The sequence below is a fragment of the Pleurodeles waltl genome, chromosome 5, assembly GCF_031143425.1.
Source record: "Pleurodeles waltl isolate 20211129_DDA chromosome 5, aPleWal1.hap1.20221129, whole genome shotgun sequence".
NCBI classification, from domain to species: Eukaryota; Metazoa; Chordata; class Amphibia; order Caudata; family Salamandridae; genus Pleurodeles; species Pleurodeles waltl.
This window is the reverse complement of record NC_090444.1, coordinates 712,749,912-712,775,536: the sequence shown is the minus strand read 5'-3', so window position 1 is coordinate 712,775,536 and position 25,625 is coordinate 712,749,912.

The window sequence follows — 25,625 nt, the reverse complement described above, 5'->3', positions numbered from 1 at the left end:
TTCACCTCCTCCAGTTTTTGCGTGAGACCATGTACATTCCATGAGCAAAGGCTAAGGCTAGGCCTTGTCACAGAGAATTCCCTGTCTCATGAGCAATCAGTAGCTAGTTCCAATCAGATTGTTTGTTCTCTGTCTTCCTAAGACTATCTGCCCCCTGTTGTATCTTTATGCCCGAGAACCTGATCTGAGTCGTCAGATGGAGTAGCCAGATAGAAGGAGTTGGATCTTCTCTTCCTTGTGTGTTTTTTAAGAGGGAATATATTGGAGTGTTGTTCTCGGGCATAAGCACTGTTGGGTAGCCACTGCCCCTTGTTCTCTCATTATTATACCCCATGCTTCAAACACTACAGATTTTGCCATGATCAATTCTACCCATGTTGGAGTGGAGAATGTGACCTGAGTGGATTCAGAGTCATCCTTTCTTTGTGATTCCAGAAACTCAATTGTGTAAATATCCACTGATGGTAAATGATGGAGGTTATGAAACAATTGTAGCAGCACAATATTGTTGCCTCTATTTAAGATGTCGTGGACGCCCCTTGACTTGTAATTAGGTATAAAAAACAGTGTATTAGAGCCTACTGGGCAAGTACATAGAAGAGAACCAAGGCATTCGGCATCAGAGGGGGAAAATAGGGAGATGATTTGCCCACTTGCCTGCATTCCCTTTTAAGAGCGCTGTTAAATGCTAGAGAACCAAGACCCTGGGAGGGATTGGGCCTATTGCATATTTCATTTGTTTCATGTCCTTGGTTTTGAGCAATGCTCAAGTTATTTGGGCTGCTTAAATTTATTGGTGCTGTTGAGCAGACCTGAGATATCTTTTCTTGCTTAGTTGGAGATGCTTGACCTTGGCTATGATTGGAAGCCAAGAGTCGAGGAATTTTCAAATTTGTTTCCCCACCAGAGAGTGTCACGGGAGCGTGGTTTGTCGGCTGACCGAAAGCTGACTTTGTAGGAAATGCTAAGACTTGAGCTGTAGAGCCGAGATGGTGTGTGGTTCTGACATGCTTATAGTTATTAAAGATGGGAAAGAACCACTCTCGTTTTGTGATGATAGATGCTCTGGAAGCTTTGTTCCATTGCTTCCTGAGTCACTCACGAGATCATTTGCTTGGCCTTGCCAGAAGCATGTTCCCGGGTGGAGAAAGAGAGACCGTGTGAAGTCAAAGAGGCACAAGCTGTGACATGGATTGTGGCGAAGGGACTTTGATCATGGATGGAGAGGCGGAAGGTATTTCTGCACTCATAGCGCTCCTGTTTCTAGACAGGGAAGAAGAAGCGACAGCTTTTTTGTAGAGGCTCAGATAGAGAAAGAAAATCAGCAGGATGTCGAAGAGGCTTGAGCTGTGACGTGGATTCAGGGGAAGGTGCTTCGTTCACAGATTGAGAGGCAGAAGATATTTCTGAGCCTGTAGCTCTCCTGTTTCTTGGCAGGGAAGTAGAAACAACAGTTCATTGGAGAGCCTCGGGCGATGGGACAGGTCCTAAGAAAGGAGCAGCATTTGTAGAAGGAAAGGAGAGTGAGGGTTCTGCATCCATGGCTTTGATTTGTACAATTTGCAACTTGTTGGCGATCCTAGTAAAATGCTGCAAAGTGCACTTTTTTGCTGAAGGGATGGAAGGTGGAAACTGCCCTCAGATCCTGCAGCAAAGTTTCCATGGCTTGTGGGAGAGTGGACAGCTTGTTTACTATCAGAGAACATAGCGAAACACCCAATGGCCTTAAAGTTGCTTCATCCAGATCTGCTGTCGATTGCACGGTCTTAGTCAGACCATTCAAGGTGTCTAGCTTCCTATCAATGCCTGTAATGACAGTGGCTAAGAAACTAAGAATATCCGCTTGGGCATCTAGTTTATCAGAGTGGTATGGTAAGGCGGATGCCATTGATTGCATCATTCTCAGCAAAGAGGGCAATGGATCCACTAATCAAGATCTTCGGATATAAGGATTGCTGATTAATAGCTGGTGGTCAGACCTTATAGGACCCAAATGAGCAGGAGAAGCACAGCCCCTCTCGTCCTTTTGGACAGGTACAACAGCTGGTATGTCAGGCTTTATTTCTTTACAGAGGCATCCTGCAAGCATGAAGTCCCCACATACAGGTAGTGAGTTGATGATAACTGAGGAGGCCGGGGAGGGAGGAACCCTGAGTTCCTCATTTATTCTGTCCTGGTCCAGGCCTGTGCAAGCATGGCACTGGAGCCGATGCCCTCCATTTGCTTGTATGAATGGGGCTACTTCAACTGCTTCATCTAATTTGGCTTCCACTTCCACATAAGGCTGAACAGGTTGAGCCAGGTTTGCACTATATCCGTGCTCGTGATCCTCCAAGTGTTCCATATCCGGGTCCAGATCAAACAGATTTGAGTGCTCTAACACAGCTGTAGGGCTAGACAGACTGAGATGCTGAACCTGCTGTGCTATATTGACAGGGTCAGCTATTGAAGTTCTAGCTCTGACTGTGATGCCTAAGGGAGCTGTGGGGGATGAAGTCCTCTCTTGGGGAGCCTGCATGACTGGCGGTGATTGCTCCCATCTGTGCACCTGCACTTGAATTTGAGAAGCCCAAGATGGTATGTCAGGTGGCGTATATAGTAGCACAGTAGTTAAAGCCGCATTTGTCCCGTGCCCCAGGTCCCAGCATAAGCATTTCATTTTTGGGGGGAGGGAGGCTGCCTGCCCTCCCTCCACAAGGCCACTCTCAGCCCTGGGGACCACATCCCCTGGGGCCTGGCCATGTGTCCTGGGAACCCCCCAGGGCACTCAGTCAAAATGGTTGGGGACCACTGGGGGGGCCTGAAGGCCCCTGCAGTCCCAGCTGGCTCCCCACCTACTGTGGCACTTCAACAAGGAAGTGTTGGCAGCCATCTTAGGACTCAGCTTCAGGCAAGTCCCAGAAAAAAAGATGCTGGGGTCCCCCTCAGAACAAAAAAACATTTCGGGCCATATTTATACTTTTCGACGCACAACTGCGCCAACGCAGTTGTGCGTCAAAAAATCTAACGCCGGCTAACGCCATTCTGAAGCACCATGCGGGCGCCGTATTTATTCAATGACGTTAGCCGGCGTTAGCCAGCGGAGCTGCCTGGTGTGCATCAAAAAAAATGACGTACACCAGGCAGCGCCGGCGTAGGGGAATATGGAGCTTGGGCGTCAAAAAATGGGGCAAGTCAGGCTGAGGCAAAATTTTCACCTCAACCCGATTTGCGCCATTTTTTTTGACTCCCAACCCCCATTGAAATGACTCCTGTCTTAGCAAAGACAGGAGTCATGCCCCCTTGCCCAATGGCCATGCCCAGGGGACTTATGTCCCCTGGGCATGGTCATTGGGCATAGTGGCATGTAGGGGGCACAAATCAGGCCCCCCTATGCCACAAAAAAAAAAAAAAAAAATACTTACCTGAACTTACCTTAAGTTCCCTGGGATGGGTCCCTCCATCCTTGGGCGTCCTCCTGGGGTGGGCAAGGGTGACAGGGGGTATCCCTGGGGGCATGGGAGGGCACCTCTGGGCTCCTTCCGAGCCCACAGGTCCCTTAACGCCTGCCCTGACCAGGCGCTAAAAAACGACGCAAAAGCGTCTGGACGTCATTTTTTTTGACCCGCCCACTCCCGGGCGTCATTTTTCCCCGGGAGTGTAAATACGGCGCACATGCCTCGGAGTCATTTTTTAGACGGGAACGCCTACCTTGCATATCATTAACGCAAAGTAGGTGTCCACGCTAAAAAATGACGCAAACTTCATGAACTTTGGCGCTAGACGCGTCTAACGCCAGAGTATAAATATGGAGTTCGTTTTGCGTCGAATTTGCGTTAAAAAAAAACGACGCAATTCCGGCGCAAACAGAGTATAAATATGCCCCTTTTTATTTTATTTTCACTGTTAGTTACGGTGGTTAAAAAAAAAAAAAAAACAAGAGCAGGCTCCAGTGATTGCTTTAACTATAGCCCCTGGGAGGCCAGGTCCCAGAGGCATTAATATTTTTAATTCGGGGGAGCCCGGCCCCACACTGCCCGGGGCCCGCTATGATCCTGGGGCTTTAGTCTGATGCAATGCAGGGGGCACCTGGCCCCCTCACAGTCCCGGGGACTGCCACCTCCCCAGGGCTAATGACAAAATAAATGGCGGGACTATCACCTCCATGGGGCTTCAACTAAGTGTAATGCAGGGAGCTGCCCAGCCCTGCCCACTGTCCCGGGAACCACCACCTCCCAGTGGCTTTAACTAAATGTAACGTGGGGGGCTGCCCGGCCCCCACATCCCCGGGACCACCACCTCCCCAGGGCTAATGACTAATTAAATACGGGGGAGTGCCTGGCACCCCACATCCCCGGGGACTGCCAGCTCACCAAGGCTAATGAGAAAATAAACCTTGGGGCTGCCCTGCCCCCCCATAGCCCTGGGGACGATTACTCCCCCCCAGGCTAATAACAAAGAAAATGTAGGGAACCACCTGACCACCCACTGCCCTGTGGACAGCCACCTCCCTGGGGCACTTCTCTCAATCTAATGTGAGGATACCACCCAGCCCCCTACAGCCCTAGGGACTGCCACCCCACAGGGCACATCTCTCAATCTAATGCAGCGCAGCCACCTGGCCAGCCCCCGAAACCCCAGGGACTACCACCTCCCTTAGTCTCATATTTTAAAACAGATAAGGGGTCAGTTGTGGACCCCAGGCACAGGGACCACCACCTCCATGGGGCTATTAATGTTGGAGGGGGGCCATGCTGTCCCCGTCGAGGAGCCACTGATGTCCCTGGGGACTGCCACCCCCCAGGGCTGGCTCCTCTTATGCCCATCCCCAGGACATAACTTTATGCTCTGACTTGGCAGCAGCTTTGACAGCTCCTACCAAGTCACAGCAAACACTCTGCAGCAAGGGAGAGCTGTCAAACAGCTCTCCCTTGCTGCGAGCAGAGGTTTCCTCTGTCTCTGTGCCCACAGAGGCCAAGATTGGCCTGTGGAGGGTGGCCGCTTGCCCCTCCCCCCAAAAAATATTTAGGCCAGGCCCTGGGGGATGTGGCCCCTGGGGCTAAGATCCGCCTGTGGAGGTTGGGTGTGCGGACCCCTCCCCCAATAAATTTTATGTTTAGGCAAGACGCCAGGGAATGGGATCCCTTAGACGAGATCAGCCTAGGGGGGCCCATGCCTCTCTCCCCAACAAAATAAGCATTTAGGTTGGGCCAAAGGGGTTGGGGACCCCAGGGCCAAGTTCGGCCAGGGGAGGGGGCTGTGTGGGGTTGGGTTGTTATAAGGCAACTTTAGTAACACAAAAGGATGAGACAGAGTGCTGAAACCTTTCAAACACTCACCCTCAGTCACAGATCTGGGTTTAATCCATCATTCTTTTGCTCACCTTGTCACCCCAGTTTGGACCCAGCCATATGCAAATCAGTCTTGACCCTGTTCCCCATGAGAACAGTCCAGCCCGAACTGGGGTTAGTCACAGGCCCTCGGGCCAATCCCCACTGTGCACGGCTGAAGGCTGTGCCCGGCACGGAGTTGGGTTGTTATAGGGTGTGTTGGCAGGGCCTGGCGGGGCCAACCGCCACCGTGCATGGCCTTGGTGTTTGGATTAACGTATATTAATGAACATTACTTTAAGTTTTAAAAAAAGTTGAAATTTACTAAAGAAAACAAAGGTTAAAGGGACGTTATAGTTAGGAAATAGAATTAAAAACACATAGAAATTCACTCAAAAAAACAAAGGTTTTAGGGACACTATAATTAGGCTCACATTTTAAACATACAAAACCATAGAAATTCACCTATTATAGTTAGAGGTATCATACGTAACTATAACTTGTGCCCTAAGGTAACTATAACACGTGCCCTCACCATGCACTGCTAATTACCCCACATAATGTATCACTCATGACGTCTTTCATAACATCATTGATAATATCAATGTAATAGTTGCAGTAAATTTATTTAGCAGAAAACTGTGCATGGAGGGCGCGAGTTACATCTCCCATAGGGGCACAAGTTATAGTTACTTGAGCTACCTCTAATTATAACAGGTGAATTTCTATGGTTTGGTACATTTAAAATGTGAGACGAACTATAACATCCGTGTAACCTTTAGGCCCTGCTTTATACGTTTTGACTCAAGACTGCGCTAACACAGTTTTGCATCAAAAAGTAGAGCGGGAGCTCGTACTATTCCAGGACACCAGCCGGGTGCCATATTAATGGAATGGCGCAATACGGCACAAAGGGTGGGCTAGTGTTAAAATTTTTTACATTAGCCGGGTGTGGGTGGCGGAGTGTGAGAAGGGGGTTTTGCACCAAAAAATGACATTAGGCTGGTTAGAGTCAATAAAAATGACTCTAACCTACCTAGCATCATTTCTTGATGCAAAAGCTACCATATCACATGAATCCTGTCTTATGGAAGACAGGAGGCATGCCCACCACCCTAATGGCCAGCACAGGGGACAAGGGTCCCCTGGGCATGGTCATTGCACCCTCTGCCATGTAGGGGGGCCCATTTCAGGGCCCCCAATGGCACTTTAAAAAACTAAAACAAAATACTTAACTCTAGTTAACTACACTTACCTGGGATGGGGTTCCCCATCCTCTGCTGTCGCTCTGGCGTAGGTGGGGGTGTCCCTGGGGCCTGGGGAGGGTAACTGTGGGCTCTTTCCATGGTGTTCCACCATGGAAATGGGCCCACAGGTCCCCTACGCCTGCTCTGACCCAGGGGTTAAATAATGGTGCTAAGCATGCTTATTCAGGCCCACTTCCCTCTTGTGCACCATTTCTGCATGGGAGGATAAATAAGCCGCTAGGGTCTTAGAGTTACTTTTTGGATGGGAACTCCCATCTTGCATCTCATTGACACAAGGTGGTGTCACGTATTGAAAAAATGACTTTAACTCCAATATTTTGGCGTTAGACATGTCTAGCGCCAAAATATAAATCTGGAGTTAAGTTTGTGCTGAATTAGTGTTACAAAAATGTATGCTAATTCAGCGCAAACAGCATATAAATATGCCCTTAGTTTCTTAAGTGACTATATATATATATATATATATATATATATATATATATATATATATATATATGTATATATATATATATATATATATATGTATATATATATATATAAATATATATAAATGTGTGTGTGTCCAAAACAAACAATTTGCCAAGCAGTTGACTCGTTGCACTCCAGGAGAGTTTATTACTTTATACAAAGTGTACTACAAACGACACCACCACCAAAGCGTTTCAACCTCTAGGTTTTGTTCACTGTGAACACTTTTGGATAAAGCAATAAACTCTCCTGGAGTGCAACGAGTCAATTGCTTAGCAATTGTTTGTTTTGGAGATTGCAGAGGAATTGTCCTTTCCTCATGTGTGCACCCATGAATTTGCGCGCCACAAGGTGGACCGTTTGATGGATTATATATATGTGTGTGTGTGTGTATATATATATATATCCTAAATTATTGCCCGGAATTATGGAGGCTCTCAATTGCGGCGGTCTGCGATGACCTCCAGCAGCCCAAGTATTTCACACATCAACTCTTCTCGTTCAGAAAAGACGTCCCGGACATTCATGGATATAATTGCTAATCCAATTTAATACTGCAGATGGTTAACTCCAACGCGTTTTGGACATAGTCTTGATCACAGTATGGGGCACCAAACCATCACTCCATTTTTATCTCTGCTACATACTTTAAAGAAAGTGAAAATCAAAAACATATATAATTATTTCCAACCAAATGCATAGACCGTAAAGATGAGCACCATTTAAGAGTGTTAAATAACTACTTGCACAGTGCATAATAATCCTATATCATCCAATCGAATCATTAAATGTTAAATTCTATTGCATGGTTATTCTATTGATTCTTATGAATACATAATAATGAAAATTCCTATCTCAAAAAAGTTATAATAAACAGCATCAAAATAAATTCTCGAAATATCCCTATAATAGATGACCATGTCCCGAATATGCATTTCAGTGCATCAATTTAAATCAATACTAACATTCTCATAATTACACGATAAAGTTAGAAGAAATGCAAAAGTGAAAACAAAAAACGGAAACCACAATTAATATCCTGATGCAACAATATGATGGCATTTGCCATCTTGGATTGGTGTACAAACAAAATTCTTGATATATATGCATCGGCCAAATTCAATACCGGAACCCTGGCACTTAGATCTAATCACACCAATCTTATATTACCGATAAATGATTCCAAAGGTCATATCCTATTCAATTAGCATTACAGTGGTGTGTTGCTTGGGTGTTCACCCACTGGATAACTGTAATCACTATTTGAATATCAATATTCAAAGGACCTTTCAGTTCATAAGATGATTGGACACATATATATAAACTTACTCACTCAAAATGGTAATCTCAAATCAGCAATCCCAATCCCCCATGTCCAAATTCAACCCTAATATCCCAAGAGGAATCAGACGTATTAAAACCAGCCTAAGTGGGCATGATTTATCTTTACATATCTTACATACCCTATTATTACATGGATATTGGAATATGCACTCATATTATTACTTATTTTATGTACACTATTATGCAATCCCTGGGAGAGAAAAATGTTGATCAAAATTTCATAATCAAGCCCCAGTGGGAAGAGTCCATATGAGTATATACCAGTTATCCAATATAGTCCACATACTCCATCAGATGATACATAATGGATGGAAGTATGTAGTAATAACTAATCACATCAGGTCTGCAGTGCCCTAATAAATCTAAAATGCCAATCACCATGTAATAACTTAAAAAAATATAAAACAAACATTTTAAAATCATGTCATAACTTCCGCATACAGGAAACTAGAGAAAAATATCCATTTTACTCTAATATAAGATGTACACTTAGTTCTTCGCTCAAGTTCAGACCCACTGAGTATTAAATTTCAAAATGTACCTAGATTCAAAAATTCTCAATTTCTGTTCTCTATTTCCCTCCTGATAACAATAGCAATTGAGTCAAGAACCAGGAACCGTAGCAAGCTCTCACTTTGAAAATGTAATTCCGCAAAGTGTCTTGCTACTGGAACTGTGAATTATTATAACGTGTTGCTCTTTTATGTTCTAAGACACCTTTTTTTGCTTTGTGAATTGTACTGCCTATGTAAATCTTTTCACATGGACAAAGCAAAGCATATACACAATAAGTAGTGTTGCAATTGAAAACCCTCTAATTTCGAAGCTACTCGTAGTTTCCGGGATTCTCAATTCCCTGCAGTTTTGACTGTTCATACATGATTTGCATTACATACAGCAAAAAAAACCACACATGCATCTTTCCTCACTACTTCAGTTGTTATCATATTCTGACATAAATTATCCTTCAATGACTTACTCCTGTGGAAAGTGACCTTAGGGGCTTTAGGAATATAGGGGGTCATTCTGACCCTGGCGGTAATTACCGCCATTGAGGAGGTCGGCGGTAGCACCGCCAACAGGCTGGCGGTGCACCGCTGGGCATTCTGACCGCGGCGGTTCAGCCGCGGCCGGAAACGGAAAGTCGGCGGTGTACCGCCGACTTCCCGCTGCCCTTGAGAATCCTCCATGGCGGCGGAGCGTGCTCCGCCGCCATGGGGATTCTGACACCCCCTACCGCCATCCTGTTCCTGGCGGGTCTCCCGCCAGGAACAGGATGGCGGTAGGGGGTGCCGCGGGGCCCCTGGGGGCCCCTGCAGTGCCCATGCCAATGGCATGGGCACTGCAGGGGCCCCCGTAAGAGGGCCCCACGAAGAATTTCAGTGTCTGCTTTGCAGACACTGAAATTCGCGACGGGTGCAACTGCACCCGTCGCATCTTCCCACTCCGCCGGCTCCATTCTGAGCCGGCGTCCTCGTGGGAAGGGTGTTTCCCGCTGGGCTGGCGGGCGGACTTTCGGCGGTCGCCCGCCAGCCCAGTGGGAAACCCAGAATGACCGCCGCGGTCTTTTGACCGCGGTACGGTCTTCTGGCGGTTCCCGCTTGGCGGGCGGCTACCGCCGCCCGCCAAGCTTAGAATCACCCCCATAATTCTCTAGGATGGTATCTGTTTTCAAAATAGGCCAATTACTGCTGTGTATCTTCCATACATCATAAGCTTGACTTGAGAACGTAGTGACAAACCTAATGCAGTCTTTTTCCTAATCCAACTCTTACCGTCCTGCATATAACAGACAAGTTATATCACAAGACTCCACTTTCTTGATAGCCTGGTCAATAATCCTTTGTCCATATCCTCTCTCTCTAAATCTCTTGGTCATTATTTTTATTTCCTCCTAAAATGCCTCTTCCGTACTGCATTTGCATTTGGCCCTCAACATCTCACCATAAGAGCTACTTTGTATTAGTTTAGATGGATGTGAACTGAAGGCACTTAGTACTATTGCCCACAGCTGGTTTTCTATAGAGCTTAGTCTTCATTGTATCCTTCTCCACCTCAACTCTCACATCCAAAAACTCTATACTAGTATCACTGATTTGTTCTGTCAGTTGACTGTTATAAGGATTCCTATTCAATTTTGCCACAACTTGTTTAGCTAATGTTTGGCTGCCCTTCCAAATCACAAATATATCATCAATGAAATGCAGCCACATCATGACATGCTGTTCATACTCTATAAACTGCATGGACACTTGTTCCTCCCACCTGCCCATGAACAAATTTGCATAGCTGGGGGCAAAATAATGCCTTGCATCTGGCAGACCACTTGGTTATCAAACAGAAAAAAGTTATTCTTCAGACAGTATGCAATCATGTCCACAATCATTTCAGTAAGTTATAACAATGAGACTGAACGTGCCTGCAAAAAATGCCTAACTGCTGCAATACCTAAGTCATGTCTTAAATTGGTGTATAGACTGCACACATCCAAAGTCACAAGTAAGTAGTCTTCCTCCCAATGAATCTCCTCTATCAAAGTCAAGAAGTGTGTTGTGTCTTTCACAAAGACCGCTAATGCTGTAAAAAATGGCATAAGGTAAGAATCCACATATTTGGATGTATTTTCCTATAGGGAACCAATAGCTGACACAGTGGGTCTGCCTCGTCGTTGTTCTGCATTCTTATGTAATTTCATTAATAGGTACAAAACCGGAATACGTGCATGTTGACATTTTAGGAATTGATATTCCTCCAACTCAAGGAGTCCCTGATCTCTCCAATCACTTAATTGTGTTTCATAGTTCAAATTAGCATTTGTGACCTCCTTTTTATTACTTTTCTTGTAACACACCTGGTCACTCAATTGGCATAGACCCTTCTTGATGAAATCTGATTTGTCCAGAATCACTACATTCCCACCTTTATCTGATTGTCGAATGACAATGGATTGATCTCTCCTCAAATTTTTCAAACTCTCCATTTGAACCTCCATCAAATTCTTACTCCTCCAACTGAATTTTCTATAATGCAGTTTCCTTAATTCCTTGATTGCAATCCTTTCAAAAACACCAAGAGCATCACTCTGTATCGTTGGCTTAAATATAGATTTATGTTTGAATGGAACCGGGCATGAGAGATCAACCTCAAACCCCAATTCCATCAAATTAATAGACAGATACTCATGTCCAGAAAGTTCATTATCAATCACAGTGAGAGTCTGTAGAATATCAACATCTGCAATCTGTAAGCTACTCACAGGGTGGGTTACCTCGTTCACATGTTCAACCCCCTCCTTTAAATGATACAATTTCTTTAGTTTTAATTTTCTCAGAAAACATAAAAGATCTATCTTTGTTTGCACATACTCAAGCTTTTCCGAAGGGCAGAAAGATAGTCCAAGAGAAAGAAGTTCAATTTCACCTTGATTTAAGGCATGTTGAGATAAATTGACAACATTCATTTTTGCTGCTGTTTCTCCCTTGTCATCATTCCCACAGGCATTTCTCTTTCTCTTCTGGTCTCTGGCTTTCGCTTGCCTGTTCCTCTTGACATTTTGCGACCGCCTCTGCCCTTCCCCCTCCAAGTGCTCTGTTCAATGTGATGATTTGTTCTTTATTTCGTAAGCACTTGAAACTGCTTTAAAAAATTCCGTTTGTTGGTTTCAATGTTAGAATGTGTTTCTACTCTTAAAGTTGTTTCTGAGACATCCGACAGACTCCCGTATGAGACATCACTTTCTCCAGGTTCAAAATTTGACTGCACACTGATACTCTCATTGGCATATGATTTTCTCAGATCTAACTCATTTTCCGCACATAAATTATCATATTTTCTGTGAAAAGTCAAAATTCTCCCCGTTTTATAGTCCTTGAAGTCTCGTACAAATTTACGTTGTTTTTTATTTGTAATTCCATCCTCATATTTACCCAAATGAATCTGTAGTTTATTTGTAAAATTCTCTAAAGCCTCCCTTGACATTAGCGCTTTGTAAATCCTTCTGTATTTTGGACATCTCTTCAATCATTTTCACCCGATCCTTTACAGCACATTTTATCAAGATCTTCATCATTCTTATGGAGCAATCCTTGGAGTTGGCTGCCAACTCCTCCAACACATCAGGATCAGGATCTTCATATGAGGGGAGGGTCAAAATTCTCAGTCCTCTTGGTATCCTTTCCACATCAATGTAATGTTGTAGTGACTCTGTTCCCACCATTTCAAAATTTCTTTTTTCTGTAGGTGCTCCAGCTTTTCCTGTAGACCAGGCACTAGGATATTATCTTCACCATTGTTTGTAATATCCGGATAATTCTCTCCTGGTCTTATATGGCCAAAGAACAATGTCTACGATTTCTCTTTTATCTTCGTTTGAACTGATAAAGCCATACTGCAGTGTGTGATAATCACCCCAAATGATTTTGCCATGCACTTACTATGTTAAATATGTGCTCATTTAAAGTTCGCACAATATCAATTGTTAGCCGTTAGCTATCAACTTAGTCTCCACGTGCTGCCAAAAAAATGATCAATCTGATCATTCATTCCATTCAGCAGCTCCATAACCCGAGGCTCGTTAATCATCAAGCTAGCACTTCCTGTTGTGTGACAGGTAATTTTTGTTTTCACTTTTTCATTTTTTATAACTTTATCGTGTAATGATGAGAATGTTAGTATTGATTTAAATTAAGGCATTGAAATCTATATTCCGTACATGGTTATCTATTATAGGGATATTTCAGAATTTATTTTGATGTTGTTTATTATAATGTTTTTGAGATAGTAATTTTCATTATTATGTATTCATAAGAATCAATAGAATAACCATGCAATTCATTTAAGATTTAGGGCCTGACTACAACTTTGCCAGAGGGTGTTAATCCGTTCCAAATGTGACGGATATACCACCTGCTGTATTACGAGTCCATTATCTCCTAGGGAACTCGTAATACTGTGATATCCGTCACATTTGGGACGGATTAACACCCTCCGCCACAGTTGTAATCAGGCACATAATGTTTCAATTGGATGATATAGGATTATTATGCACTGTGCGAGTAGTTATTTAACACTCTAAGATAGTGGCCATCGTTACGGTTTATGCATTGGGTTGGAAATGATTATGTCCATTTTTGATTTTCACTTTTTTTTAAGTATGTGGCAGAGATAAAAACGGAGTGATGGTTTGGTACCCCACACCGTGATCAAGGCTACAGCCGAAACGCATTGGAGTTAACCGTCTGCAGTATTAAATTAGATTTGCAAATATATCCACGAGTGTCTGGGATTTTTCTTCTGAAAGAGAAGAGTTGGTGTGTGAAACATATAGATATAGATATATACATATTACCTATGACCTACTGGTGGTGATTCTTGTTGCACACAGAAAGTTTCAGGGTTATCCGGTCAAGCAGGGGCTGAATAAAATGGGGGCATCAAAAAACACACATTTCCCATTTTAATTCCCAATGTAGTTTGGAACATGACTACAGCCTGAACTGCTGGATGGATTTACACCAAATTTGGCAGAAAAGCAGCTTTTGGTTCTCAGATCATGCTTTTTCTTATTTAGTGTGAAATACATTTAGTAGTTTTTTAGATATTAAAGGAAAACTATATTAGTATATCTGGGCAGAGCCAAAGCATAAATCTCATAGTGAGATCTGATTGACCATTGCAAGTTATAGTTACCTTACCTGGGACCTGTTTGACTCCACCACTCCCGACGTCCCATTCCTCACGGAGACTTGGCTAAATCCCACCTCTGCATTTGACCTCGCCACCACCATCCCCAACAGTTACAAGATTGTCCACAAGGACCACGCCAACCAACTAAGCGGAGGCATCGCCATCATACACAAGAGCACCCTCTGCCTCACAACCAGCACTAATGACCACGCACCCAACATGGAGCACCTCCACTTCCAGATCCAGACCAACCCGAACACCACCCTAAGCGCCACCCTCATCTAAAGACCCCCCGGACCCCACCCCCCTTCCGCAAATCCATAGCCAACTTCATTGCAGGCCACACCCTCGCCTCCACAGACTACATCCTCCTCAGCACCCTAAATTTTCACCTGGATAAACTCAGTGACCCCAACATCTCATCCCTATCGGAGAATCTCACCAGCATCAACTCAAACAACTGGTCACTGCCCCAACACCCTCAGCAGGACACAGACTTGACCTCATCTTTTCAGCCAGCAGCAACATCTCCATCAGCCACACCTCTGAACTCCTTTGGACCAACCAACACTGAGTCCACTTCTCCTTCACCAAACCAACCCACCACCATCATGCCCTCCGCCACCTTCACAGAAGCTGGAACAAGGGCACTGAAGACCAACTCACCACCACCCTTCGCAACACACCACCACCGACTGCCACGGACACCGCCACATCTGCACATCTCTTCCACCGATGCCAACACCCTGGCCCCCCTATGGAAATCCTCCAGCAAACAGACCACAGAGAAAGCCAGCTGGCTCTTTCCCTCTCCCTAAGAGGCCGGACACACCTGCAGATGACTCGGAAGAAGATGGAGATGCAGCAAGACCCCGGTAGACCATGCAGGCCTTAAAACCACCATCACATCACTCCTCTGCCTCATCAGAGCCACGAAGAAAACCACCATTCAAAAACGAATCAACGTCAATGCACACAACAGCAAAGACCTTTTCACTGTGACCAAAGAATTCACCAAACCTGGCACTGACACCGTGGACATTCCCCATCACAAGCCCTCTGTAACAACCTTGCCACCTTCTTCCACCACAAAATCTCTGACATCAACAACAGCTATACAACACAGGATCCACCAACCCCACCCACAACCACTACATCCAAGGGTTATGGATCACAGCTGACCTTGACCAACTAGTTCACCCTCACTATTGATGGCACCCTATTGATCAGGAAGACCGTCCATCTTGGACCCCTGCCCCCACTGAATCTTCAACCAAGTCAACAACGCTATTGCCCCCAAGCTCTGCCGCACCTTCAACTGTTCCATCGAGACCACCACCTTCCCTGAAGACTGGCAACACGCAGTGATCAATCCCCGGCTGAAGAAACCCACTGCAGACCCATCAGACCTCAATAACTACAAACCCATCTCTCTGCTCCCCTTCCTTGGCCAAAATCATTGAAAAAGCTATCAATGCCCAATTCACCGAATTCATTGAGACCAACCACATCCTGCACCCCTCTCAATCCATCTTCAGAAGCAACCACAGCACTAAGATTGCTCTCCCCACCGCAACAGACAACATCTGCAATCTCCTGAAACAATGTGAAACCGCAGCCTTCATCTTCATGGACCTCTTAGCCGCCTCCAACACCGTCTCCCACCACACCCTCTGAGCATGACTCCATGATGCCGGTGTCCACAGCAAAGCCCTGGAGTGGGTCCTCTCCTTTCTCACCTGCTGTACCCAGAGAGTCAGGCTGCCATTGTTCACATCCGCAACCTCCCTGAGCTCCACCATCTTCAACATCTACATTGCCTCACTAGCAAACATCATCAGAAACCATGGGCTCAACTATGGTCTCTTATGCTGATGACACTCAGCTGATCCTCTCCCTCACTGATGAACCTACGGTCGCAAAGACCAACTTCCACAATGGGATGAAGGCAGTCACTGCATGGATGAAGGACAGCTGCTGCAAGCTCAGTTCTGACAAGACAGAATTCCTCATTCTGGGTACCACCCCTTATGCCTTGGAAAACTCCTGATGGTCCACAGTGCTCAGAGCCCCCCCAACACCAACCACGCATGTAACCTAGGCATCCCCTCAACTCCTCTCTCTGTGTAAACCACCAAGTCAACGCCCTCTCATCCTCCTCCTTCCACATGCTCCACCTTCACTGAAAGGTCTTACCTGTCAAATCCAGAAGAACAGTCACCCAGGCACTTGTCAGCACTAAGCTCGACTATGCTAATGCACTCTACGCAGGCACCAAAGGAAGATGCAAAGAATCCAGACCACCACCTCCAAACTCATCCTGGACATCCCTTGCCGCAGGCACATCTCCTGGCACCTGAGATACCTCGTCTGGCTCCCAATCCACAAAAGAATCACCTTCAAGTTCCTCCCATGCTTACAAAGCCCTCCACAACATCGGACCTACAAACCTCAACCACCGCCTCGTCTTCCACACGCCCACCAGACAATTCCACTCCACTCACCTGGCCCTGGCCACTATTCCATGGATCCACAAGACCACAACTGGAGGAAGATCCTTCTCCTACCTCAACGCGAAGACATGGCACTCTCTTCCTCTTCATCTCAGGCAAACTCCCTCTCTGCCTCAATTCAGAAAGGACCTCAAGACCTTCGACTGAACCGGCCATCCAGCATTCAACTGAGCTGCAGACCCTCCCCCAAGCGCCTTGAGACCCGAACGGGTGATTAGTCATGCCCCTAAAGGACCCTGATTGATTGATTGATTGATTGATTGATTGATTGATTGATTACCTTAGGGCATGAGTTACAGTTACTTAAAATACCTCTAACTATAACAGCTTGATTTCTGTGGTATGGTTTTGTGCATGTAAAATCTGAACCTAACTATAACATTCTTGTAACCTTTGTTTTCTCGTGAATATATATATATACATATATATAGAGAGAGAGAGAGAGAGAGAGAGAGAGGTGAGCAAATCTAGAGTGTTGCTAGGGTTGCAGGATGCGTCTTACTGGAGCTGCTCTCCACCTAAATTTGTGAACTACCCAGAGTTTGCGTTTGTTTTTTGCATAATTTATGCGTCACTTCAACCCTGAAAGGGCCTTCTTTTGCTATATATATTTACATATAGATATATTATGCATATAGATATATATATATATATATATATATATATATATATACACATACAACTTTTAGGCAGCAATAACAATGTCAAGATAACTCTTTTGATTAAGTTCCTGCTAGAGAAATAACTTTTGTCTAGTGGCAGTTTTGACAGCATAAGCTAGCGCAGAGAGTAATATGGCTGCTGCAAAGAAAAGATCTGTATTTGTGTGTGGGTAGCTGTGTGGATTAGTAAAGCCAGCTGTTACCAGCACTTAAAAACAATGCAAAGTATATGAGAGAGGGGCTATGGAGAGTTTAGAGGCACTTTTGCTGAGTTGTAAGGGAATCCAAGGAGGAGGTCATGGGAAGGGGATGTGCCAAAGGTTACTGTCACACTGAATGCTACTGACGCTAAAGGCTGTGATGATGGGTATGTTGCAAGGTGGAGTAGTACTGTGTTTTTTTGGGGGGGAGTTGTTAGTGCTTTTGGAGAATCTGTTGTTCCAGGGAAGAAGACAAGGTAAGGTGACCGATGTTATTTACTGTTGCACACATCACTTACACACACACCAACATATCTGCCTTCTATGCAGGATAATGTTTTAGAAGGATGGTTTTAGCCAGTAGCAGATAAGGCGTCTCTTTGGGTGACCGCTGCTCAAGCCCTAACTCAGGTTAAGGAAGACAGCTCTGAGGCAGGATCAGAGACCGAGACAGCAAATACTGAGACAGCAGCTGAGGGAGAGGACAATGGAGCAGAATCTGAAAGTGATTTTTCAGTCGATAGAGTCCCATCGGACGACTCCTCTTCCAGCAGTTCTGAAGGAAATTATGATGACAGTTTGCCGCTCCCTCATAGTCTGTGCAGTGGGACCACAGTAGCACAGTAGCTCATTATAGCATCCCAGAAAGCAGGCACGTGTAGCGGCATGCACAGACAGAGTGCTCTCTTTGCATACCCCCAAATTAGTTCAGCCTCAAATTCTGCCTTTCACTTGCGACTCTGGATGTAAAGTCGATAGCGACACCTTTTAGCCAATTGACTACTTCCATCTCTTTTTGGATGTTGACTTCCTTGAGCAAATTATACATCAAACAAATTAGCTTGCCAAGTGGACTCCCACTTTGGAGAAGCTGAAGATATTTTGGGCCTTACCCACAAAATGGGGTTATTAGAAAAAACAACTTTGCATTTCCCCAAGTCTCATGAGAAAAACGGTGCCTCACTTGTTTGAGCAGGCCAAGCACCAGCAACAAGGAAGGGCTGAAACACCTTGTAGAACATCAAAATTATCTACCACACGACAGCTTGGTTTTCTACGGGGGGCACCAGCATTTTTGGTCCCAGACTGGGCAGCCATCTAGGGAAACCTACCAAACCCAGACATTTCTGAAAACTAGATACCCATGAGAGGTTCAGGGAGGTGTGGCTTATGCCGATTTCCCAATGTTTTCTTACCCAGAATACCCTGAAAAGGGGAAACATTGAATAAACACACTATTTTTCCTTTCTACTACCCAGGGCTTCCCAACTTGTCCCAATAAAAAAGCTACCCCATGGGTGTGCCTGGGCCTAGTTCCTGTGGCAGGAATGGATCACCGCAGGGTCATTAGTAGTCCTCATGCAAGGACTACTGTTTCCCCTTGCGTGATCCAGTCCTGAATTTAATTGGTTTCCCTACATGGTTGCCGATCCCAGGACTAATTAGTACACCTACTGTTGTTATCATAATTGCCCCAATACCTTTTGGGCCCCTCCCTGATGTGGGCACTTGACCCACCCACACAAATGAGGTACTATTTTTATCGGGAGACCTAGGAGAATGCTGGGTGGAGGCCACATTGTGGATCCCCACTGATTCCAGAGCTTTCCATCACAGAAATGTGAGGCAAATGTGTTTTCTAGTCAAAGTTTGAGGTTTGCAAGGTGTTCTGGGTAAAAACAAAACGTGATGTGAGCCATGCAAGTCAGCCCACCCTGGAAACCCCCAATTCCTTAGTTTTCACTAATGTACAGGTTGGCTAGGTTTCCCTAGGTGCCGGCTGAGCTAGGGTCTAACCCTCAAGCTACCCACATTGGAAAAAAGGACCAGTTTTCAGTGGAAAAATGTGACGTGTCCATGTTGCGTTTTGGGCCATTTCCTGTAGTGGGCACTAGACTTGCCTACACATGTGAGGGTATCTTTTTTATTGAGATACTTGTGGGAGCATTGAATAGTAGAAAGTTTGTTATAACCTATTGGATTATGCTGCATTTGTGCTTTTCAAATGTAAGACAGTGTATAGGAAAGATGACATTTTCAAACATACCATCCAAAACATACGCTAGTATGGGTACCCACAAATTCAGGGATGTAAAATTGACTACTGCTCCTAAACTCCATACCTTGTGCCCATTTCAGAAATACATAATTCTTCTTGATACACATTTTTCACTCTGCCTATTTCACTATAAGATATGGTCTATACTCATTATTATAACATTGTAGTTGTTGGCTCTGGGTACCTTGGGTTCTTTGAGAACCTGCAGACCCTATATATCTGTGCAATCAGAATGGTCTAGCTGACATAATATTATCTTGCTTTTGTCAATCAGCTATAGTGATAAAAGGTTACAGATGAAAATGTTGTCACAAATGCCCATTTTTTACTACTCATTTGTAATATTTCTTTATTTTAACAGTTATTTTCCTTGAGGGACCAACACATATTACCATTTGCTGAATTCAGAATGTTGTCTAGTTGTCATAAATTTATACCTTTTCTAGATCACCCATGAATTTCACACTTGTTTCTACCACAAACTGGAAGTAGGTTGAGTGCCCAAAAAAGAGGGCAAATAGGCTATCTCTGTATGTTCCTGAAAGCTGGAAAGATGGTGACTTTGGTACAGCAAACCGTTTGTAAATGCCATATTTAGGGGAAAAACCAGCCACTTTATCTAGAGCATATTTTTCCTATTTTTTGAAAAACTCCAAATTTTGCCATATTTGTCTATTTTCCCAGTCTCATCCATGGAAATCCACAAACCCTTGGTACCCAGAATGTTGGAAAAAAAGGACGCAAATTTGGCATGGATGCCTTATGTGGAAAAAAAGTTATGAAGCCCTGAGCATGAAAAACCCCAAATAGCCAAAAAAGGGTTCAGCACTGGGGTTAGGGAAGGCCCAGGAGCTACAGGGTTAAAAGGAAACCAGCATCCAAATAATAAATACAAAATGACACTCTGTAACAGTTAAATATTTACACAAACAATTTCACCAAACAAATGGTAACCCAAAAAGTTAGAAGAAAACTAATGTGACATGTGAATATAGTAAGTATTGTTTGAACACAAAATTGTATCCCATTAATTGTCTTCAACACATGGAATAGTTGCGTAAAGGCTTAAGGAGTTGGGGAGTGGCAGTCATCACTAGTGTTGGGTGCCACTTCCCCTTTCCTATATAAGCATGATGTTGTGAAATTCAGATGTTCCCTTAAGAAAGAAATAGGCAGAGCTGGGCTGGGGGCACACACCAGTCCTTACTCTGTGCACAGGGTCTGTACGTGTATAGTGGCAATACACTTGCATAGTGGTAAAACACAAACCAGGAGGAATAAGGGGGAATTTGCATTTGGCACGCTTATCACCAGAAGTAGATGACTAATATCTGTACTGTAATACCATATTGCGCATCTTGAGGTAGGAGCAACTCTATCTTTTTATTCATTTCTCAAAAATGTACCGTCCTTGTACTGTGTGCCTTTCATCACAAGTGCCACACATCATTACATTTACTCCTTAGCCAACCCTCAAAACCCAAAAGGAGGAAAAAAAACAGTAGAAGCACTGTAAGGCAACCAATGCCAATTACACATGCAAGTATATCTAGTGTCATTGGCACATAAGGGCATTATATGTTCTAGGGAATAAGAAAATAGAGACTAGGCAGTGAGAGAGAAAGAGAAAATTCCAATATAGGTATTTTCAATACGCAAAGTCAATATGGAAAGCATATAGTTGCAGTCTACTGACACATGAAGATAACCTGTGTCACTGTACTAAGATGTACTCCCAAAATCTCTCATAAACAATGAAATCAACATTAAACAGAACCCAGACAGACCAGACATATACAGAAAACACATCTTCTCGTCCATGTTCTGAAACCTAGGAAAAACATAGAAAGAAAAATACTTTTGGGCCAACCAATTACATTAGTCATCTCTCCCTCTCTCTCTCTCTCTCTCTTTCTCTCTCAGTGGATTTCTGTCAATTATACTCACGTCTGAAATGGTTGTATGTGATGTTGGCACGCCTTTGCCTTCCCTCTGCTGCACTGATCCTGTCTGCTGGATGTCGGGGTGGTATGGGATCATCATCCTCATCAGATTCAGTATCACATATTTCTACAGGTATGCCCCTGGTGGTAGCTATATTGTGCAAGATAGCACAAGTAGCCACTATTCTACATGTCGTCTCTGGACTGTTCTGTAGTGCCCCTCCACTTTTGTGGAGGCACCGGAAGCGACTCTTCAGCAGTCCAAAGGTGCACTCCACCACATTGCGGGTTGCCCTATGTGCTGCATTGTATCTCCGTTCAGCTGGTGTTGCAGGATTGAGGTAGGGCGTCATCATGTAGGTGCGCACTGCGTAAGCACTGTCTCCTGGAAGGGACAGAGGGTATGATAAGAAGTGGGCCATCTGACATCAGCACGCCATCAATGCGCCATTGTATAGAGGGTCAATACCTAGTAGATATCCTTCACCAAACTCCCCAGCTAGCAGTCTTGTGTGAATCCCGCTGTGGCGAAAGATGTACGAATCATGTGTGCTCCCTGGGTACCTGGCCACGAGATCAGTAATGATGTAGGAGGCATTGCATATCACCTGTATATTCATTGAATGTTGGTATTTCTGGTTGCTGTACACATACTCTGTGGCGGATGGTGGACAGATTGCCACATGTGTCCCATCTATGGCACCTAGGATGTGGGGGAACTGTGCTATCTGGTAAAATTCTATTTTTGTCTGCTGTATTTCTTGTGGGGTGTGGGGGAATCTGATGTACTGGTGTAGTTTGCTCAGTATGGCGTTATGAAATGCATTGACAAATCTGGAGAGGGTACTCTGTGAGACCCCTCCAGCTGCTGCTATGACCCCTTGATAGCTCTCTGAGGCGAGTAGGTGGAGGGAACATAATACCTGCACATGGGTGGGTATGCTGTGAGTCCTTAGTGTTCTGCGCTGCAGTATGGGTTGTAGCTCAGCTATCAGATCAAGTATCATGGCTGAGTTCAACCTATACCTCTCATATATTTGACCTCCTCTGTCAGGTTAAAAAGTGTAATGCACACTCTGAAAATGCGCTCCTGTCTCCTCCTCCCTCTCCTCAAACCTGCCAAGATCTTCATCCTCCTCTCCATGACCTAGAGTGCAGTCATTGTGGAAAAGAGTCTGAGGCATTCGGGGCCTTTTTATATAGGCTGCACCTGATTACCACCTGGTTTCACTTAGTGGTATTTTGCATGTGCAAAATGCCATTCTGCGAAAAATCGCAATTTGCGATTTTTTGCTGCATCTCTTTGTGACTTGGATTTTGCGACTCGCAATCTGCACCTCGCAATTTCCTTCTGGAAATACCGAATCACAAATTGCGACTCGCAAAGCCAGGTCACAACGCAAAAAATCGAAATTTTTGCGATTTCTTATTTTTGGTCTGCGAATGCCTTTCATGCATTGCAGACCACTTTTTTGCACTCGCAAATGGTGGACTTTTGCGATTCGCACCGTTTGCGAGTGCAAAAAAGTTTCATACATCTGGCCCGAAATGCCTCACAGTCCCACATAGCCCGTAAAAGGCATTTTATTTTTAAAAGAAAAATAAATAAATATATAATTAAATAAATAAATAAATAGGGGCCATGGAGGAGCCCTTGAGGGCTCCCTTGCAATCCCAGATAGCCCACAAAGGGCTGAAAAAAAAAGAAAACCTATAGGGTCAAAGACCTTCACACTGAGCATTGGGGGTTTGAGTCTAGCTGGACTCTTTTTTTAATATATATATATTTTTTAATAAAAAAATTATTTTTGATTTTAAATTGTACACAAATATGTAATTGTAATTATATCAGACATCAAACCCTAAAAAACTGTATCACTCATTCATTTTCTTCCTCTCTTTCTGTCTCTCTTTCAGTTGATTTCTCCTACTCAGACACCCACTCAGACACTTACGCACCAACTCACAGACCCACTCAGACACTCCTGCACCCACTCACAGATCCACTTAGACACTCACACACCCACTCACAGACTCACTCAGACCCGCATTCACTCACTCACAGCCCTAGTCAGATCCTCACGCACCCACTCATAGACACACTCAGACAGTTACGTGCCCACTCACGCACCTACTCAGTCTGTCACACAGACACTCACAGACCCACTGACACCCTTATGCGCCCACTCACAGACCCATGCACACACTGACGCACTCACTAAAACACTAATGTATGCACTCTCACAAGCAGCCAGACAATCTGACAGCCACTCTCACCCCCAGTTACGCCCTCTCACACTTTTTCTCACACCCAGAGAGGCTGCAGGCAACTCCTGCCATGCATGGCCAAAGGGCAATGCGCAGCATGGTGTTGGATTGTGAGGGAGGTTAACCGCAGGTTCTTGCTGCAGGCCAGGTCTTGTGGGCAACCTCTGCTGCACACGGATGAAGGCCATGCACAGTGTAAGATTAGGTGGTTATACTGAGTTGGCCACAGAGCAATAGTGGTTAGATTAACGTATAGTAATGAAAATTATTATATGTTAAAAAACATAAAAATACACTGAAAAAAAACAGAGGTTACAGGGACATTATAATTAGGAAACAGAATTTTAAGAAACTATAGAAACTGTAACTCGCGGCCTCGCCATTGTGAGAGGCTGGCCTGGTTTGTAGTGGGTACCCTAGGTACTTATAGTACCTAGGGTACCCACCTACCCACCTACCAGGTCCAGTTATCCCTTATTAGTGAAATGTAGTCAGGGTTCTAGCAGCTTAGACTATTAGAGGTAGCTGTAGCAGAGCTGCTTAGGCTGAACTAGGAGACATGCAAAGCTCCTGAAATACCACTATAGTTACACAGTACTTATACACAATAAGAGACAACATTCAGGCCCTCATTCTGACCGCGGCGGCCATTCTGGCTTTCCCGCTGGGCCGGCGGGCGCCCGCCAAAGGAGCACCCGCCGGCCCAGCGGGAAAGGCCCTGCAACAATGAAGCCGGCTCCGATTGGAGCCGGCAGAGTTGCAGGGGTGCGACGGGTGCAGTTGCACCCGTCGCGATTTTCACTGTCTGCAATGCAGGCAGTGAAAATCTTTATGGGGCCCTGTTAGGGGGCCCCTGCACTGCCCATGCCAGTGGCATCGGCAGTGCAGGGTCCCCCAGGGGCCCCACGACACCCGTTCCCACCATCCTGTTCCTGGCGGTAAAAACCGCCAGAAACAGGGTGGCGGGAAGGGGGTCGGAATCTCCATGGCGGCGCTGCTTGCAGCGCCGCCATGGAGATTCAGCCCATGCAGGGGAAATCCGGCGGGAAACCGCCGGATTCCCTTTTCTGACCGCGGCTTTACCGCTGCGGTCAGAATGGGCTGGGAAGCACCGCCAGCCTGTTGGCGGTGCTTCCGTGGTCCCCGGCCCTGGCGGTCTTGGAGCCAGGTTCGGAATGACCCCCTCAGTGTTACCAAAAATATAGGTACTTTATTTTAGTGACACAAGGCCAAAAATATCTTAGAGGCAATGCTCCTTCTGGAGGTATTATACACAATATATACACTAGAGACCAAAATCCGGTAAGTAAATAGTCACACAATAGTGTAAACAGTAGAAAGTACCATAGAATGGAATAGGACTAAATAGGCCTAGGGGCAACACAAACCATATACTAAGAAAGTGGAATGCGAATCACAAATCCCCCATAGGCAAGTGTAGTGTGTAGAGTTATGCTGGGAGTGTAACAAAACACCAAAGGTAAGTAGAAAACCCCACCCCAGTGCCCAGGAAAGTACTGCAAGTTTCCTTAGGACACACTACAAGTCATGATTAGAGTTATTGCAAGAACCAAGCAAGACTGTAAGCAACAAATGGTGGATTCCTGGACCTGAATACCTGTAAAGAGAGGAGACCAAATTCAGAAGTCGCAGAAGATTCCAGGAAGGACAGGCGCCCCTGCCAACCTAGAAGATGGTGCAAAAAAGGATTCTCCGGTTTTAAGAAGTCTGCAGAAGAGCACCAAGGAAGATGGCTGGGCATTCCTGCATGATGTAAAGGTTGTCCTATATTGAGATGTTGGATGCAGGTGAGTTGTAGTGCTGGATTCATCCAACAAACCTTAGTTCAAGCAATGTCGCGGTTTGCATCAAAATGGCGCTGCCTGGACCCTCGAGGGACCTGGGG